Source organism: Felis catus, chromosome D3 (genome assembly GCF_018350175.1).
Source record: "Felis catus isolate Fca126 chromosome D3, F.catus_Fca126_mat1.0, whole genome shotgun sequence".
Lineage (NCBI taxonomy): Eukaryota > Metazoa > Chordata > Mammalia > Carnivora > Felidae > Felis > Felis catus.
The window spans coordinates 32,610-51,889 of record NC_058379.1 but is presented as its reverse complement, the minus strand read 5'-3'; the positions used below and the strand labels follow the sequence as shown (position 1 = coordinate 51,889).

Below are 19,280 nucleotides of genomic sequence, written 5' to 3'. Positions count from 1 at the left end.
GGGATTGCCTTGGTTCCAGCAGATGGCTCTGTGTTTTTTTTTTTTTTTTGCCTGGGGGTGTGTGTGCAGAGCAGGGTAATGGCACCACGCAGCTCCTCTGTCCTAGCTCTTTGTCCCCTCATTGTGAACACTGCTTCTCAGGGATGCTCTCCACGATGAGTGTATAATCTCCCCCACTGTGTGCACCAGGAGTTGTACAGATCACTGATTCAATGCCATCTGCCTGCACGTTGTTGGCTGCCTTCTCTTCAGGAGTAGGCCAGTGCCCTCATGGCTGTATCCCAGCCAAGCATGTTAACCTTTGAAACTACACATTCTCGGGGTGCCTAGATGGCTTGGTTAAGGTTTCTGACGTTTGATACTGGCTCAGATCATGACCTCTTGGTTGTGGGATTCTCTCTTTCCCTGTTGTCTTGCCCCTCCTTTGTATGTGCTGTCTCTAACTTGAATAAACTTAAAAAAAAAATAGTGGCATGGAATACCTTATTTAGGCAAGACTGCCTCTCTGAGGGGAATGGCAGGGATCTATCAGTTAAATTTCCAGCACTGACTAGGAAATTCTTTGCTGACTGGTTAAAGGTTACATTCCTGCAGGAATGAAATTAGGTGTAGTGACATGTGGGCCTTAACGTAAGTAACTCCATGATGGGCCTGTGATTTTTCTTAACATTCCAAACCCAAATTTTTACACATACATTTTTTCATTAAATGTATAGCCCTAAATAATATTTTAGCCATCTACTGCCGGCCCAAAGATCATATCCTATGAAACTGTGACCATCTCCTAATCATACGTGAAGATCAACTCTGTGGCTCTAAGATCTTCGTGGCTCTAAGTTACTTTGATCTATGTTGCTAAGATCTTTGTGAGTCTAGGTTACTGCTGGCCTTTTGAAGTCTTTGACGCAGGGACCCCCAGCCAGGTTGCTGAGCCATCACTTAGGCACAGAAGCACCCTTTCCAAGTCACCCCGCCCTAAAGCGTTGTCTTTCCCTCTGGTACTTCTGGGACTTACCCTTTGACAAGTCACATATCCTCATGCAAACATGTCAGTGTGGACCAGAGAAAGCTGCTTGCCTGTGACTCCCCCTTCATGGTCACATCTTATCCTTCTGAAACCCCTTGAACTCCCTATCGTTCTTCCAGTCTTTGAATATCTCTTTGTTTTGGAAATATTTGATTCTCTTGTATTTCTGCTAAAAATATACGTGAAAATATTAAAGCAAGGGTTGTTTACAATAATTGAGCCAGTCACAATGCTTCATCTGGCCGCGTGTATGTTTTTATTTTTGACAATGTTCAGGCATGATGTGATGTACATCCTGTAAAATCTGAGACTCATTCATGATCTAGCATAACCACCTTTATGGAAAGCCATTCAATGACATGCTCGTTCAAGATCAGAAAAACACTTAATTTACATACCACATAATAGAGTGGTATATACATATGTTATTATCTTAAAATTTGTAAAGTAGATGTTTCTATGAAGTGTTTATCATGCATTCAGTTTTCTGTACCATGAATGCTATTATTTAAATTAAACAATAGTAAGAACAAGAATAGGTACATGGCCATCACTAGTAACTAATACTGGAACTGGTTATATAATCTTATGTGTAGAAAAACCATGATTACTAATAATCTATTCTTTCATGATGGGTTTCTAGTTACCAAAAATAATTGGGAAGATAATACTGAGTATCCACATACATCAGACTGTTTTCTCACTATTGATGTCATAATGGTTGGTACATGATCACAATCAAGGTATCAAAGAGATATGGTAGTATGAAGTAAAGTTTATATTTGTATTCAGATTGCTTCGGTTTTAACCTCTCCTAGACCAGACTCATCCCAGCTGGCACATTACAGTCATCCTGTCTCCCTAGGCTCCACTTGGCCATGACAATTTTTAGATTTTTCCATATTTTTCATAAGGTTCAAAGTTTTGAGGGTACGTTTGTAGAATGTATTTTGTAGAATGATCCTTGGCTGGGATATGGCTAACGTTTGTTCAAATGCTTAAGCCAGAGTTATTGTGTTTTGGAGCAGAAGATCCAGAGTCATAGTGCCATCCATAATTATCACTTCACATAAAGATTGTTTACTCTGAAGATTGGGGTCTTTTTTGGTTCCATACAAATTTTAGGACTGTTGTCGTTCTGTGAAAACTGCTGTCGGTAATTTGATGGAAATTCCATTAATTCTGTCAATTGCTTTGGGAAGTATAGACATTTTCACTATATTTGTACTTCTGATCCGTGAGTATGGAATGTCCTTCCATTTCTTTGTGTCATCTTGAATTTCTTTCATCATTGTTTTATACTTTTCACAGTATAGGTCGCTCACCACTTTGGTTAGATTTATTCATAGATATCTTATTTTTGGTGTACGACTGTAAATGGGACTGTTTTCTTAATTTCTCTTTCTACTGTTTCTGTATTGTCTACAAATGCAACAGATTTCTGTACGATGACGTTGTATATTGTGACATTGCTGAATTCACTTATCAGTTCTAGCAGTTATTGGGTGGACTCTTTAGGGTTTTCTATATATAGTGTCATGTAATCTGCAAATAGTTTCGTTTCGTTTGTCTGCTGGCTGTGGCTAGGACTTCCAGTAATTTGTGTACTAAAAGTGGTAAGAGTAAACATCCTTGTCTTCTTCCTGACCTTACAGGAAAAGCTCTCAGATTTTCCCCATTAAGGTTGATTATAACTGCAGGGTTTTCATAGATAACCTTTATGACGTTAATGTATGTTTCCTGTAAACCTACTTTAGGGGGTTACATGCATGAACGGATGTTGTACTTTGTCAAATGTCCCTTTCTGCATGTATTGAAATGACTGTATGCTTATTTTCTTTTAACATTTATTAATTTTGAGAGAGACAGAGCGTGAGCAGGGGAGGGGCAGAGAGAGAGGGAGACATAGAATTCGAAGGAGGCTCTTGGATCTGAGCTTTCAGCACAGAGTCTGACGCGGGACTTGAACTCAGGAATCATGAAGTCATGACCTGAGCTGATTTCAGACTGTTAAAGGATGAGTCACCCAGATTCCTGATCATCTGGTTCTTATCCTTTCTCCTGTTGATGTATTGTATCACATTGATTGATTTGCGAATATTGAACCACCTTTGTAGCTTGGGAATAAATCCCACTTAATTGTGGGATATATTTACAGTTGTTATATCTTCTTTTTGGATTGTACCATTTACTGTTATATACTGTCCTCCTCTGTCTCGTTATGTACTTTTTTGAGTGTATTTTTTCTGATACAAGTATTGCTACCCCAGCTTTCTTTTGACATTCATTTGTGTGATGTTTCTCTATCCTATCATTCTTGAGGTGTAAAGTGGGTCACTTGTAGGCATCTGAATCTGTTTTGTTTTTTCAACCATTCTTAGACCCTACCTCTCTAGATTGGAACATTCACTCCATTTCCCTTCAAAATTGATTGACATGTATATATGTATTGCCATTTTATTGCCTGTTTTGTTGTGGTTTCTAATGATTTTCTCTAATCTTTTATTGCCTTTCTTTCATGTATTGCTTATTTTCTTTAGTGATATATTTTGATTTTTTTATCTCTATTCTTAGCATATTTATGACTGGTTTTAGGATATGGCTACTGTTAGGTGTTTATATAACCTCTTCTGCATTTAGCAGTTTGTATTAAGTTGATAGTAATTTACCTTTGAACCCATTACTTTCTCCTCCCTAGGTTTTTGGTAGATATTATATTTCATTTTTTTTTCAATATATGAAATTTATTGTCAAATTGGTTTCCATACAACACCCAGTGCTCATCCCAAAAGGTGCCCTCCTCAATACCCATCACCCACCCTCTGGTCCCTCCCACCCCCCATCAACCCTCAGTTCTCAGTTTTTAAGAGTCTCTTATGCTTTGGCTCTCTCCCACTCTAACCTCTTTTTTTTTTTTCTTCCCCTGATGTTATTATATTTCAAATCCATTTCTCTGAGTACTTTAACTGATTTTTTTCCAGAAATGTTCATTTTTTACTTGAATTGTGTCTTCTACCTCTATACTGTCACTGTTGGTCTCTCATTTCCACTCAAAGAATCCCTCTTAATATTTCTTGCAGGACTGGTTTAGTGGTACAAACTCCTTTAGTTTTTGTTTGGGGAAGTCTGTGTCTCCTTTATCCTGAATGATAGCCTTGCTGAATATTCTTGGCTGCTGATTTTTCCATTCAGCACTTTGAATATGTGATGTCACTCACTTCTGGCTTGCCAAGTTTCTGTTCAGAAATATGTAGCTAGCCTTATGGGTCTTCCCTTCTAAGTTAAGGACTGTTTTGCTGCTTTTACGAGTTTTTCTTTATTCTCACCCTAATTTGTAAGTTTGCTTACAATAGGCTTGTGTGTTGGCCGGATTTTGATGGGAGTTCTCTAGTGTCCTGGATGTGGATGTTTGTTTCCCTCCCCCAATTAGGGAAGTTTTCAGCTATTGTTTCCACAAATACATTTTCTTCCCCATTTTCTCTTCCTTCTGGGACTCCTACGATATGAATACTATTATCTTTCCTGTAGTTACTGAGTTCCCTTAGTCTCATCTCACATTGAAGAATTCTGTTCTCTCTCTTTGGTTCAGTGTGATTAATTTCCATTACTCAGTCTTCGAGGTCACTAGTTTGTTCGGCTGCTTCTTCCATCCCTCTGTTCATTCCAGCAAGCATGTTTCTCCTTTATTGTGTCCTCAGTGTCTAACTATGTTATATCTTATCTCTGTCAGGGGTCTCACTCTTCTCATTTCACAACTCCAATGAGTATCCTTATGATCATTACTTTGAATTCTGTATCAGGTATGTTATTTATATCTCTTTGGATTAGATCTATGGCTGTGGCTTTGACTAGGTCTTTTGTTGTAGATAAACATCTCTGTGTGTCCATTTTGTCTGTCTCTCTGGCTCTATTTCTCTGCGTTAAGAAAGTCAGCTGTGCCTTCTGATCTTGAAATTAATGCCGTTATGAAAAAGAGGTCCTGGAGTCCTCAGCAGTGCACGTCTCCATTTATAGGACGTGGACCTTCAGGAGGATATCGTATGGGTATTGCTCACTCCCTGCTGTTGTGTCTGGGTTACTTTTCCTTTCAGTGCAGGGGTCTGCACAGATTATGTGCCTGTTGTGGGCTGTGCTTGCTCTCAGTGGTGTCAGTGGGACCCAGGCAGTCCAGCTGGGTCAAGAATCAGCATGAATACATGTGTCTCCTGTGGCCGAAGCATTGTGTAAAATGCCATGTTTACGTTGTCTCTCTACACAGGCAGGGACCTGGCTATCACTCATCCTCCTGGATCACCCAGTGCTGGGTCAGCTGACCTCCAAAGTGCCAGGATCTAAACTCAAGGGAATTCAGGCCCCCTGGGTTTTAATGTCCAATGTTATGGAGATTAGTCTTCCCTGTGTCAGCTCCTTGGTGTGAGGGCTCACTTTCTCTGCTCCTTCTGCAGGCAGCCAGCCCCCACCTTTCTGACCTTCCTAACCTTTCTGATGCAGCTTCTCTCTATTTAGATGTGGGGTTTGTTGTGCCAGTCTTGGATCCCTCTCTGGTTCATGGACTTGGATGTGGAAGTTATGTAGTTGAAAACATGGGACAGCGTGAGCTCAGGGTCTGCTTACTCTGCTATTATTAATTTTTTTAATGTCTTATTATTTTGGATTTTTGAGACATGGGCAGACATACTCATCTCATCCATGCACTTCAGGATTTGAAAGGAACGTTCCCACATTTGCTTCTAGTATTTTGTGCTTTGAAACTCTTTTTAATGAGGTATAATTTACATATAACAAAGAGCCTCAAATTAAAGGGTATAATTTGATGAGACTTGATCTCATGGATACAGCACCATGAAGTCATATGGTTGCTCTCTAAACCTTAATCATGATCCCTTTGTGTCTAGAGCTAATGTTGCTTTTGAAGTAAGGACTTTTTTTCTTTTTTACGTTTTCAGATATTGCCCAGGTGTCTGAATGCCTGCACTAGGGTACCTACCTCCTTTTTGGATAGACTGTATTCCTGTAAGTATTGCAGTCAGTCTACCTTTGGACTTTATCCTGTGTTATATCTTTCAGTCTGTTCACTTAATTTTGTTGCAGTACTTTAATGCTGAGGGATGCATAATTGGATTGATTTTCACTAAATGGTAAGAGCTGCAGTTCCAATCATGACAGAAATCATGTGCTTCCTGTGTTAGGTACTCAAGAGCAAGGCAGATACCCTGGGCACTTGAGCTGAGTATGTCACTCGGTGTTTTGCCAGCCCTCTTCCCTTCCCTGGGAGACAAGGGTCTCGTTTTGGTCACACAGAAATGTAGGTGAAGTCAGCAGAGAAGGGTCCCTTCTCTTCTCTTCCATTTGTCTCTCAAACTCCCTGTCACTACCTTCTGCCTGTCCCTTTCCCTGACTCAATCCCCCAGGCCCACTGCTCCATTCCAGCCATGATAAGGGTGTCCTCCAGCTGCTGGTCTCTGCTCTGCTATCGCTCAGTGAGGAAACTACAGGAGGATTATGTAGTTCATGGGTCTGATCAAGAAATCTCTGCTCCTCAGAGTCCTCCTACATGTGGTGCTGTCTGTGGAGACCTGGCATCCTGGGCGTGGGTCTGACCCTTACTCCTCTACCACAGTCACTGCTGGTCCCTCATCCTTCTCCACCATTAGAACTCAGCCATTTCCTAAGGACAGATACCTGTCTGACCCCAAGGCACCACGGAGTCAGGGAATATTTCCAAAATAATTGAGCATAAGCACCCCATCAATCTAGATATAGGAAGTTCCCATCACCCCGGAAAACTCCCTCAGGCTCCCCTGCAGAAAGGGTGATCTTGCTTCTATCCTCCATCACCACCATTTCTGGCACTTTGTTACCTGTGTGTACAGGAACCCCACTGTGTGCACTCAATGGGGAGTGAGAGTAGATGGCCCTAGAAGCAGACGCTGACACAGAGACAAAATGATGAAAGGTAGATTAGGGGATAGTAGGAAGGACAAAGTGGAGGGGACATGATGGGCAGAGAAAGCATTCAGGTAGATCTGCCACCTTCTTAAAATGTATATATAATCACCATAGTCTGTCACCGTGCACAGTCCTCTTCAAATTTCAAAAGAGTTGTCCTATAAGGCAAAGAGATTTTGGTTTATTTCCCTCTGATCTTATGTTTTCCTACATGTATTCTGTCTTCTGTAGTTTATCTGTGGCTGTGGCCTCAGATGAACACTTTAGTGTGTGGCTGCATCTGTCAGATTATGTGTAATAGAAAATGATTGTCTTCAGATCTAGGTCTCTGTACACATTCTCATAATTATCTTTCCTTTCATTGTGTGGCAGGGCCCAAATTCAAATAAAAAAATGAGGGACATTGTCTTATTTTTTAAAACAGTGATTCCCACTCCCTGGGCTGAGTTGTTAACAGTCTTAGTTTAATGAACTCCCGTGACCATCTTTTTTGGAGGATCATTGTGTGGAGATATCTTAATGGAAACTGTGAGAAGCGTGAGGGGACACTTCCCAGAGATTTTGCAGATGCTTTCTGCACTGAATGTCTTCCTTTTCTCTTGTTCTTAGAAACAAATGTTACCCCTGTTTTCACAGATAACACAGCTGAGGCTCTGTGTAGGTCCCACTGAGAACTGGTATTAAGGCTGAGACAGCAGGAACACAGGCAAAGTGTCATAATATTGTGAGAGAAGTTTGAGGAGATGCAAAGCTGTAGTCAGGGTGATGACAGGGGTCCAGCAGTGGTGGCATCTGGCCAGCCCTGAATTGTAGGATGACTCAGCTGATCTAGACCCTGTCTCCGCTTTTAGTCTCACTGAGGGATATGAATTTGGGCATACAGCATTTTTATAAGACCTAGTTAAACTCCCCATATCTCCAGGGCTCTTACCCCCCCCCCCCAATATCCAGGAAAATCCAGGGAGACAAGAATCTTTTAGGTGATTACCTGCATGCACTTTGGCAATACACTGACATTTTGGAGATGAACGCTGCATTGTGCACTGAGAGCAATCCCACATAGCAGCTCCATATGGACCTCACACTCCCTGCTCAGGCTGTGGCCAGGAATGACCTCCAACTGCATCTCACTGACCCCAACACCATCCCCTCTGCACCTCCTCAAACTCTGCTTACTGTGCTCAACTTCCCTTCTATTCCTGTATGATTCAAGGTTCCCCCGTTTTTGCACTGGATCCTTCACCGGTGTTTCCATTTTGGTGATCACAAGGTCTGCATCATTTAATGAATGTCCCTCTTTCACACAGGACACCTGATGCTCTAAAAGTTAGGGGTGCACCTCATTCATTACAGAACTCAAAACACTGTATCTCCAAAATATGCACCAGTACTGCTGTTACGTCTGCTTTTGTGTAAAAAATCCTCTTTCATTTCACAAGAGAAACATATAGCTCACTGTATTACAGGGACATGACACTGCCCATTGTATGTATGTCCTGAGAAACTTGAGATATGCTACCGTGTCCTCAGGCAGTTTGTGGTTGGATTGCCAAGACTCACAACCATCTCTACATCATTGCCACAAAGTCAGTCATGAAGAAGGTGAATATACTTTACCAGCCACTCATCCAGTTCAGGTCATCTTAACGAATAGAGTAGGTGGAGGAGGGGGATGTGGCCTATAGCCCATGAATGGTGGTGAAAGGTGGCCCATGGGGTACAGCCTGCAAGGCAATCCTGGGAAAGGACCAGGACTCTTGCATACAAAATAGCCTGCGGAAAAGAAATGAGAGGTATGTTCATAGGACAGAACAGAGCACCAACACCAGCAAAAAGCAGAAACCCAAAGAAGTAGTGCTCATATCCTACTAGCTTCCCCACCACCAGGTTTCAAGATGGCAACATCAGCGCCAAAATCTCTACCCATACTTTGGGTTCCACTTACAGCTTTGAGGTGAGGAATGGATGTGATTGGAATAAACTAGTGTCCCCACGTGTCTGGAAACGTAGAAACAGCAAGGGCCCTTTTCCTAGAAGATTTATAGGCTGAATACTAAATTAACAAAGTAGCATATTCCAGATAGGAAGGCAACTATGTCCAGGATCACACTCCACCCTTCATCCCCTCCACCACAGAGGCTGTTTATTGTGTCTGTGAAGAACTATAGAATGAGAAGGAATGACAATGCCAGTGTCCACACATGGAATCATACCCTCGTGGCTCAGAGCTCTGCCTCTAAGCCCCTGCCGGTGCCCAAACTACTTTTGTCCCAAGAATGGGTTCTCCTCCTCTCTGGAACTGCTATCCATGGACACAGAGACACATGGGGAGATGGGGATCCTGACGGCCTGCAGAGGACCTGGGAAAGCATGCTGTTAGAGAAACGGTAACCTATATGTCTTAGTTGGGTTCAGCTAATTTATTTTACTTCGGAGGTACTTCTCAGCTTAAGTGCAGTACACTTTGCAGGGTAATTGTGTCCTCTGGAAAAATGAGCTGAAATTCTAAAAGACAAAATTAACACAAATGCACTTTGATGTCTGGTGTAAGTTTCCATGTTTTAGCTGCACCTGTGACACAGGACACGAGAGAACGTGCTCATGTGAACACAAATGAAGGACACCGTGGGGACTTGCCACACAGGTAATTTTGGATTTTTTTCTCTTCACAACTTAAGTTTCAGTGCATATTTTCTATCACAAATATGCCACCTCTTATAGTTCAGAGTGTTTGTGCCCAGGGCACACCTGAAGGGATTCTGGACAGCATGTTTACCAAAATGCTGATGGGTATGAAATTTACTTTGTCTAAGACCATTCTAAATGACACATACCAAAATATAAGTTGGAGTGAAGGCAGTTCACATTTTGAAATTGTAAGGATACCCACATTTTTCTGACCATGTAAAACCCTCGACAGAAGGAAACAGGAGTGGAAGAAACAGCAAGAGCAATGATTCCACATTGAGGAGATCCACAGAGAATGAGCCAAAGTAGGAGATTTCCAAGTGGAGGGTGGTGTAATCCTCCTTGATTTATTCCAGGAACACATTGGAAAAGCCCTATGGTCCCCACCTTTAGACACGCTTAGCTGCTCAAGTTACCACAAACAGATGCCAGCTGGAAAATAGGGAAGCCTGTAGACTCGGGGGTAAAGGTTTTGCATTTGGGGAAAAACAAAAACAGCAGACAGACCATACTTCACACAAACCAGAGACAATGGCAGGAGAGTGTCCCGTACAGAAAGATGTGGCAGTCCATAAAGACTTAGAACTGAAAATGGCCACAGCATTTACTTTGTGCTTCTTGGCAGTTTTGGCAGAGCCAGTGTCGATGTCACCCTTGGTTGTGACACCTACTTCTGGACCTGCAAAAAGCCCTAGAAGGGATGGAGGTTTATTCTGATTTGAGTAGATTGGAGATCAAAAACAACAAAAGACCCTCCCCTGATACTTCAAACTTAAACTCTTTGCCCCAGTCAGATCCCAAATCACATGCACAGGGTATCCCACATGACTCCAGTGATCCCCAAGAAGAACTTGAAGAACCATCCCTTATAACTTGATGAAGACCCCTAAAAGCCCTGATTCAGATGTATTCATCACTCATCGAACAACTATGGATGGCTGGGGGCACAACTAGATGGACATACGTTACATTGTGCCTCATGCCTCACAGATCCCAGCACGTGGACTGTGTACAGAGAATTTCTGCTGAAGCGCTATGTCTGCTTTTCTGCATACGGCCCCATTCCTTCTCCACAAGAGACGCCTGTACCCACCCATGATGGGGGAAAGGACATGAGATCCTGAGAAACTTGAGGAATGTGGTAATGGCAGCAGACACATTCCCCTTGCATCACAATGGTCTCTGGTACCGCCACTGCACCTTGGCCCAAGACCTAACAGCAACAAAATAAGGTGCCTGTGTTTTACAAGTCAACTCCTAGTGCTCAGATCATCTTACCAAGTGTTGCAGGTGGAGGGGTTCCAGGTGGCCTCAGGGCCACCAAGGTTCAAGAGGTGGACGTGCCTAATAGTCCATGGGGGCGGGGCGTCTCCAGGGTAGGGCATGCAGAATCGTCCAGTTAATGGAGGAGGTCCCCAGGATCCAGACTGCCCTGCAGAACAGAAGTGACAGCTATATCCATATGCCAGACAAGAGAACCGATACCAAAAGCAGCTGTAACCCAGAGAAGAATGTGTCAGCACCTGCCACCTTCTCTGCCACCAGGATCCAAGAGTGTAGCATCAGTACCTGAAAATTCTGTCCCTGCCACTGGATACCACCCGTAGCTTGGGGTAGTAGATGCAAGAGGTTAACCTACTGCCACCACACATCACTGCCCATGTCTGCGGAAGTAAAATGGCAAGGGTCCTGTCCTAGAGTGTTAACGGAAGTAATTACAGACTAATGAAGTAGCATTCTCCAGACAGGCAGCCATCCATGTCCAGGTTCACCCTGCATCCCTCCTCTACAGCGACTCCAGGTGCTCTGCTTTTGCTATATTAAGAACACAAAAAAATGAGTGGGAATAAACTCATATTCTGCTCATGGAATCACAGCCACTCCTGGCAAAACGTTCTGTAGCTGGACCCCCACTGTGCCTCCTCTGCTCCTCTCCCTGACAAAGGAGTCTTCCCTCTTGAAGTGTTGTCAAAGGCCTCGGAGACCTCTGGGGAGTGGAGGATGCCTGGAATCTTGCAGGGGAAGGAGAGTCTTCTGTGAAGAATGAGTTACTTGTGGTGAATGTCTACAAAGCTCAGATGTGTTCATCTTAATTCATAGGGAATTCTGACTTTAAGCATACGACAGGACACAGAGTAATTATGTGCAATGGAAAAAAAGAGGGAGAAATTCACATAACAGATTTCATGCAAGTGTTTGGGCATAAAACTGGTATGTGTCATGAGACTATATTAGCTCTAACAATGACTGGGGACACAACCAGAAACTGCTCATAGAAACACAATTGAAGGACACAGTGTTCAAACTATTTTTACCTAAGGTATAGCTGGAGGATTCCAGACAAGTCATTTACCAACAAAGACGGAAAGGTGATGAGTGATGACATTGGCTTTCTCTATGACCACTCTAAATGGCACAGGGGACATAATAAAAAGTTGGAGTCATGATGTCGTTTCTAACAGGTTCATCTCCTAGCCAGAATCAAGAAAGGAAGACACAGCAGCCACACTGTTCCCACAGAGGTGAGGCCTGGAAGGGGTCACCCAGGCCAGGAGACCTCTGTTTGGAGTGTGCAGTCATCCTCCTCTCATTATTTCCTGAAACTCACGGAAAAACCTTAAGGTACTCAGTCTCTAAGCGCTTTTGGCTTCTAAACTTACCACAGAAAGCTGACAGACTAAAAATTGAGAAGCCTGTGGGCTCCTGGGTTATGAGTGTGCATTTGGAAAAGAAAGAACAAACAGACATATCACACAACAAACAAAATGAGACAAGGCAGGGAGAGCGTGCTGTACATAAAGATGAGGGTTTCCCAAAAGATTTACAACTGAGAATGGCCCTGGCATTTACCTTGTCCTTGTCTGCATTCCTGGTACAGTCAGAGCCGCTGTAACCCACAGAGGTTTCAGCAGTTTCTCTATCTACTAAAGACCCTAGAAGGGACAGAGGTTTATTCTGCTTTTAGAGGACTGTGCGGAATGAAAACAATCCCTCAACTCATTCCTCAAATATCTTAAACTTTTCCCTACAGTCAGGTCCTGACCAGAGGCAGAGGGTATCCCACATGCCTCAGGTGACCCCCAAGGATAAGGGGGAGAACCGTCCCCTCACCTTGATAAAGACCTCACGGTGCCCTAGTTCATGTTGTTTCATAATTAATCACATAACTTGGACAGGTCAGGCACAACTAGCAATTTAGAATTCACCAGTAAAACAGTTTTCTCAGTATACATCATGGGAAATCACGATTTCATTACAGATCAGGAATTAGTCTGAGGATGCTTGGATTCAGCATCCGACTCTTAATTTTGGCTCAGGTCATGATCTCACAGCTTGCGAATTCAAGCCCAGCGTTGGGTTCCTCACTGACAGTGTGGCGCCTGCTTGGCATTCTGTCTATGCGTCTCTCAAAATAAATAAACTTAACAAAAAAGATTAACATTGAGAATCCTGGTTTGGTGTATATCCTCAATGAGTCCTCAAGAAGGGTGCATTTCTTCAGACTCAGGCAAATTGTTCAATCTCCCAGATTATCTACAAGCTGCCTTCCACATGAGAGCAGTTAGTATATAAGGAAAGACTAATTTGACACTATTGAGAAAAGGAAAACTGTCAGAAGTTAGCAGTGAAGCTGCAGAGTTGCACTGATACCATCAGAGGAATGAGCTAAGCTTTATGGAACTTGAATGGAGGGATGTAGGGCTACAGTTCCCAAAACAAAAAGAAAGACTGTTAAAACTAGTGAATAAATGACCTTCTCCTCAAATAAACTAAAGTCTTGACATTGTGTCCGGGTGGGAAGAAGGATGAGGCCCATGTCCTGTCATCCTTTCCAGGCTCTTCAGACAGGGGGATGCTAGAGGAGGTGGGAGGGTCACCGTCAGAGGAGGGGCATGAGCTCCGCCAGTCACAGGGACAAGTGCCTCACTGTCTGCGGCACCAGAGGAGAACATCCTTCTGTCACCCCTTCTGACCACCTGCCGTCCTTAGTGCTTGTGCCTCTTTCCAGACCACACGATGATCACACACAGGAACAGGCTGCACAGCAGAAATTAGACTGGGGCACATCACAACGTGCTTCTTACCTCTCTTTGGAGAGTTCTTGCAGTGATTGGTTTCTGCCTTGTGTATCCCTCAGGCAGCCTCTTTGCTTCCATCCCGTTCAGTCTTGGATACAGAAAAATAATGGACTTCTATAAGAGTTGCAACACCACGTCTTCTACTAGATAACAAACAGTGCAGGCGTCATCCATGGAAACACCCATAAAAACGCAAGTCAAATGACCACACCTGTATTTCAAGTAAGCGACCTCCCTGTCCTGCTCCACCATCTCCCTGTCCCAGATCTGAGTCTTGATCTGGGGGAGAAAAAACACATCCACTTTCAGTCGGAAGGTGGTGCCAGACTGCGCACCAAAGAAAGAGGAGGAAACAAGAAAACACTTACCTAGTTGTCCTGAGCATTCTTCTCATGAACTGCGAGCTGAAAAAGCCAACAATGAAAAGCCCGTGGTTAGGGATTCCAAGGGCCACTACACTCACCCGCGTGAGGTGCTAAGGGTTCAGTATGTCAGGCAGAACTCAGGTTACTGTTCCCGTGTTTGTTCAATTTGTTGCCTGTGAGTTACAATTGCTCTTGTCAGATAAGGCCCAATATTGGGTATGATTTTAAATAAGCTGCCCACGTTCCCAACAACCTCATATCTGTCCCCTGATACAATTTATTCTTACACATGAAACACTTTGCCCATGATTATCAACGTACAGTAGGATCAAAGCTATTGTTACATCCTTTCCTTACTCATTATTCCATGCCTGTAGGGTTCAGAGTTCATAGAATTCCTTCCCACTTTCAATCTTTCTCTAATTCATCATGTGACAAGTGTCTTTTATCATAAAGATCTAGTCTTCTATAACTTATATCCTCACCATGTTTCCCAGGGTTGCAAAGACAAGGGCCATGCAATGGCACTACCATGTTGATGGGTATGATTCATTGTACGACACACAGCTTTCCTACAGATGATGACAATTGACACCACCCCCGAGGAATGTTAGCATGGACAAAGTTTCCACAGAGTCTGGCCACTACTTGAGATCTGCAAATGTTTAGAAACTTAATTGTTTTGTTCCTTGTAAAACTTACCTTTTTTATCTGTTAATGCTCTATGCATATGTTGACTTTAAACATTGCAAAAAGATTAAAAACCAAAAAATGAACAGCGGTTTCATGAGCTGTTGGTAATTACTAGCTGAACTCACTTGTACTTGTTTATTTCTTCTGTAGCTATTTTCTTTTTTTTTCCTAATGTTTATTTTTATTTTTTTTTTTTTTAATTTTTTTTTTTCAATGTTTATTTATTTTTGGGACAGAGAGAGACAGAGCATGAACGGGGGAGGGGCAGAGAGAGAGGGAGACACAGAATCGGAAACAGGCTCCAGGCTCTGAGCCATCAGCCCAGAGCCTGACGCGGGGCTCGAACTCACGGGCCGCGAGATCGTGACCTGGCTGAAGTCGGACGCTTAACCGACTGCGCCACCCAGGCGCCCCTACCTAATGTTTATTTTTGAGACAGAAAGAGTGAGCACATGCATGAGTGGGGGAGGGACAGAGAGAGATGTAACAGATTCTGAAACAGGCTCCAGGCTCTGACCTGTCAGCACAGAGCCTGACATGGGGCTCGAACTCCCAGACTGTGAAATTATGACCTGAGCTGAAGTTGGACGCTTAAACGACTGAGCCACCCAGGCGCCCCTTATGTAGCTATTTTCAAATTTTACCTGCAGCTGCCAGCTGATTCTTCTTTGCCGCCGGTTCACAGTGTCATTTTCAGCTTCCTAAGATGGGAAAGATACATACACAGTCAGGAACAAGGTCCAGAAGTTCCCCCTTTTTACCTCCCAGCACTCTTGAAGGCCTATGCAAATATCCCTTCCCCAACTTCTCCCATAAATGCACAGACTGACAACCCAATCAGAGAAATGAAGTGAACACCCCATTTAAGTTCAAGAAAATTCAACTTCTGTCTGCTGCCGCATCTTTACTATTGGAACTGTCTTTCTAGTTCTCTTGTTTCCTCTCCTTTATCATAAAGTCATCAAATAACATTGTACTTTGTGCCTTCCCAGAGTTGGTCTTTTGTTTGATATGGTGAAGACGCATTTCATCAGTGAGTGAAAAACCATATCTGACCAACTGTACCCATTAGGATGAAGCAGGGGATCATCACTAGTCTTACACCTCCATGGGGAGCCCTGATTCTCAGTCCAGAAGTTGTACCATGACACAGGCAATCACCTGAAAGACGACCTTCCAGAATATGGTTTCACTAACATTGCAGCTCACTCCCAGACATCGCTAGCGTTCAGGACTGCAACCCCTGCCTCCACCTTCAAAAGGCCAATCTTAGAACAACATTATCTCCTGACGTACAACCTGATATGAACTGTCAGACAGTCTGGGTTTACTTCCAGGAAAGAGATTTCAGGTGGAAAACTCTCAACTTCATGGAGCCAAATCTACTTTAACAAGAGTCATTCCATGGATAGTGAAGGCAGCAAAAGGCAATGCTTGGCAAGGCTGGGTTGCTGTGTTGCCCTCAGACTATTTTCTTTGTGGTGTTGATTGAGATGGTTTCAACTTGACACTTGATGTACTCAAGAATCACATGCAAAATTGAAAATCTCTTAGCAAATGACACAAAAGCACTAGACAGAGAAAGGCACATGCATTTCCTTCTGGCCTCTCAGGCAGTCCTTCGGCAAATGCTTGCTGGAGTGGTTGTAATGTAGTGGCTCTGTTGTAAGGGGCTGAAGATAGAGAGGTGGTCAGGGTGCTGTACCGACTCACAGAAAGAGCTTACGAGTTAACAAAAACAAGATGCCAGTGAGACAGAGCAAGCCCTAACCCCAGCTGTGGGAAGGACGAACATAAAGGTGAGTCTCCAGGGAAGAGAAGACTTCACTTTCCAACACAAGTGAGGGACTCTAAAGTCCCCCATCTCCTCCTGAGAACAAAAGGAAATACTGTACAAAGGAGGAAATATGTGACTGAATGCACCAAGTATCTGACAACCCCATGAAGACACACAAGACCAAGATGGAGAAGAAGGAAGCCCAGGACAAAGCCAGCCTGGCAGTTGGATCCAAACTCCCTAGGACTCATCATTGATGTGGGGGGCATACATTTGAACGGCAAAGAAGCTGAACAACTTTATGGACACAGACTTAGAAGTAAACAAGTGTAGTTCAGGGGTGGCCAGCAAAGATGAGCCCTAGTGAAGCTGCAGGCTTTCGCCAAGACTCAGAAGAGTTACACTTAAAAAATCAGGGGACAGGAAACAACTTGACTTTCTTAGGGATTGGGCCTGCAGTGAACAATCTCACTGGCAGAATGGATGCAGGGATCCAGTACTGCTGGTACCCCTACCCACTTTCCAGAAAGCAACTTCTATTGTTTCTTGAGCAAGATAATTCATTTTTTTCCCCACACATTAAAAAACATTTTTTTTCTTAAGTTTATTTATTTTTGAGACAGAGAGAGACAGAGCATGAACGGGCGAGGGTCAGAGAGAGAGGGAGACACAGAATCGGAAGCAGGCTCCAGGCTCTGAGCCATCAGCCCAGAGCCCGACGCGGGGCTCGAACTCATGGACCGTGAGATCGTGACCTGAGCTGAAGTCGGACGCTTAAACGACTGAGCCACCCAGGCGCCCATCCCCACACATTTTTGACCCATCTCTCGTGCTGAACAAAAATGACCTAATTGCTGGGTGAAAAAACAGTGTGATGCGATTGAAACCTATAGGACAGTGTAGGTGGATGCAGAGTGGATCCAGGCATTAAAGTTATTAATGATGGTACCTTCCCTCTTCTGCCCCAAAAACATGACACAATGTGTGACAAGCACTTAGGACAGAAAGGAAAATGCAGGTTATGTTACAGAAAGCAAGGTAGGAAGGGAAGGTCCAATTCTACTGAATGCATTGGGCAAAAATACTCTGGACCCAGTTCCAAAAGAAATACAATGATCTCTACTGGCTGCCATGTTCTCCCATACAATCCTGTCCTTGTGACAGTTCTCACATGAACATCTTTTCCAAAATTTTTTTAACATTTATTCATTTTTTGATAGAGACAGAGTGCAAGTTAGGTAGGGCCAGAGGAAGATATAGAATCCAAAGCAAGCTCCAGACTCTGAACTGTCAACACAGAGCCCAACATGGGGCTTGAACTCATGGACCGTGAGATCATGACCTGAGCCGAATTTGGACGTTCAACCAACTGAGCCACCCAAGCGCCCCCATCTTACTTTTTTGTAGGCACTTTTATTTGTTCATAGAATTATTCCAGGTTATGTGCTTTCTCCTTCAGCTGTTTGACTTTTGCTTCTTTTGTGGCTTTCACAGGCCTCAAATGCATTACACTTGTCTTCCAGGGCATTTTTATTTTCTGGAAAAAAAAGGTGTTTTCTTGATAAACGTGCACATGACCTGAGTCTTGATTTTGGTGAGACAGAAAAAGTGCAAGAACCATGAAGGCATGAAAGTATTCTTTCCCTTACCAATGCAAAGTCATTGCCATCATATGGGGATTTCTCTCCAACAGAAAATATAACTTCTAGTTGACAGTTATTGGACCTCAAGGCTCTTAGCTCTACATCCTCAAATTCAACATTTGCATCTTGTGGTTAAGACAGATATGAGGAAAGACTTTCACGGAAAACTGATCACACAACAATTTGTACCTCACACAACAAGATCGTGCATTGCAATCAACAAACACCTTGAGGCATGAATATAACTAGAAGACAAAGATGATGGAAAATAGTTCATGTCTAACAACTCATGGCTTTCTTAGTGGTGTATGTATGTATGTATGTATGCCTGTTTATCCCCCCATTCACGTTGAAAATTTACTATTCAGCATTCAGAGAGAAAGAGACTATTGAGCACCTGGGTGGCTCAGTCAGCTGAGCATCAGACTCTTGATTTTGGGTCAGGTCATGATTGTAGGATCATGTGATCCAGACCTGTGTTGGGCTCCACACTGAGTGTGAATCCTGCATTAAGATTCTCTCTCTTTCCCTCTGCCCCTCTCCCCCATTTGCATGCCCCCTCACTAAAATAAAAAAAAATCATAAAGCATAGTTTAAACATATTTTTTAAAGGGAAAGGATTATACACTTTGGCTATCACCCTTTCTCTCTCAACTATATTTGGGTATTTTCTACATATCTTGGAGGGCAGAGTTGAATGATGTGATAATTACCTAGTTGTGAAAATAAAAGATAACTCCTAGTCCTTGAAATAGCAAATCTCATCTTGGCGGTCCTAGTAAAATTCCAGCTCATTGGTCAAACAGAGTTTTGGCTCCCAGAGGCCCACTGTCTATTGTGGTAAATGGCAGGCAAATATGCTGTGCTCACTTCACCCAATGAACAAAAACCCTCCAAAGCCAAATTACGGTAAAACTCAGCAGCCAACTCTTAACCACTTCCTGATTCTTCACATTTCTTTCTCTCTCTCTGAGTTTGCAAGGTAGCAAGTGCACTTTGAACGGTGTCATTTAAAATTTCATTAAAGTGGGTGCCTGGGAGGCTCATTCAGTTAAGCAT

At 43.2% G+C, this 19,280-nt stretch overlaps 2 long non-coding RNA genes across 5 annotated transcripts in view; one reads left to right on the top strand and one right to left on the bottom strand.

Moving 5' to 3' along the window:
• Positions 1-14,921, top strand: part of LOC111558016 — a 53,424-nt gene extending 38,503 nt beyond the window's left edge. The window contains exons 5-9 of one of the 3 annotated variants that reach the window (XR_006587938.1): positions 5,974-6,040; positions 9,528-9,620; positions 10,655-10,896; positions 12,127-12,286; positions 13,803-14,921. This is a non-coding gene — a long non-coding RNA (uncharacterized LOC111558016). The remainder of the gene's footprint in view (positions 1-5,973; positions 6,041-9,527; positions 9,621-10,654; positions 10,897-12,126; positions 12,287-13,802) is intronic. The other 2 variants (XR_006587939.1, XR_006587937.1) reach the window with 2 other exon arrangements.
• On the bottom strand, positions 5,966-18,702 carry LOC109494695. Of its 2 annotated transcripts, XR_006587935.1 has the most exons (8): positions 17,976-18,700; positions 15,446-15,502; positions 14,112-14,147; positions 13,955-14,022; positions 13,750-13,831; positions 10,943-11,096; positions 8,594-8,749; positions 5,966-7,134 (listed from the first exon to the last, which is right to left on the bottom strand). It is a non-coding gene; the product is annotated as an uncharacterized LOC109494695 (long non-coding RNA). The 2 variants fall into 2 exon arrangements; XR_006587936.1 differs by having other exon boundaries at positions 13,955-14,281; positions 17,976-18,702.
• Between the last annotated feature and the right edge of the window lie 578 nt (positions 18,703-19,280).